Here is a 1210-nt window from a genome sequence, read left to right as displayed (position 1 = left end):
CCTCAGGAGGGTCATTACGCCAATAATAAACACATGCACTGGCTCTATTTCACTTCTTTATTTCTATTTGTCAATTGGTAAACTATTTTTCTGAAATTGAATAAAGCAAAATAATGATGAATACAAAATGAATAAAAAAATATAAAAAAAAAAATAATAATAATAATAATAATAATAATAATAGTAATAATAATAATAATAATAATAATAATAATAATAATAATAATAATGATAATAATAATAATGATAATGATAATAATAATAATAATAATAATAATAATAATAATAATAAAAAATCGTGTTAACTGGAACGACTCCTGTATTGTGTTAACTGGAACGACTCATGTATCGTGTTAACTGGAACGACTCATGAGTTTTAGTCGAATGAATCGAGACCGGTACATACTCTCTAAAAGCCTGCCTCTTATTCAATGGGTATTTTTGTCAAACTTGGCGGGGAACAAACCGATACCGGTTGTCAACCAGTGGTAGCGATCAAACACAAACACAAAGACATACACACACATAGCTTTATACAAACATATTTTTTCCAACGGTTGTCTTTCAGTTTCCCTCATTAAATTGACACCCCAAGTTCTTAGTCGAAGGCTGAACCACGTGGTTTGGAAGCGTGCCTCTTATAACACAGCCGCGCCTGCGACTATGTATACATGCATGCATACACATATGCATACACATATGAGTGTGTATATATACACACATACACACTCACACATATGTATGTATGCATATCTTTCTCCCCCTCTCTTTCTTTCTTCTGTTGTTCTTCGCCTCTCCCCTTCACTACTATATCTCTCTCTTCTTCCCTGTCTCTCGTTGCGCACCTATATTCTTCTTCCTCCCCTTTTTCTCCCTCTACCGCTCTTTCTCCTTACCCCCTCGCTGGTCACATGTGTCCGGCTACTACTTCCTTTCTTATCTTGGCCATCACCAAGTTCGAACCCGAACATTCTTCGTCCCGCTTCCTTCCAGTTCGTTGCTTCACAGCGTTCAGTATACACATTTTTCACGTCTGACCGTATAGCCTTTTTTGTTTATTTTCAGTTTCATTTTCCTGTCTTGTTTTCTGTCCGCCACTATATTCCTCCATTGTACCAATTTAATTTGTGGTCCGTGGAAGGAGCCATTCTGGCGATACGTCCTGCCCTAACTCTTCGAGGCACTTGGTTTTGGAGTGGTGGCAGCTGAT

The sequence above is a fragment of the Octopus bimaculoides genome, chromosome 17 (assembly GCF_001194135.2).
Source record: "Octopus bimaculoides isolate UCB-OBI-ISO-001 chromosome 17, ASM119413v2, whole genome shotgun sequence".
Classification (NCBI taxonomy): domain Eukaryota; kingdom Metazoa; phylum Mollusca; class Cephalopoda; order Octopoda; family Octopodidae; genus Octopus; species Octopus bimaculoides.
This window is presented reverse-complemented; position numbering follows the sequence as displayed.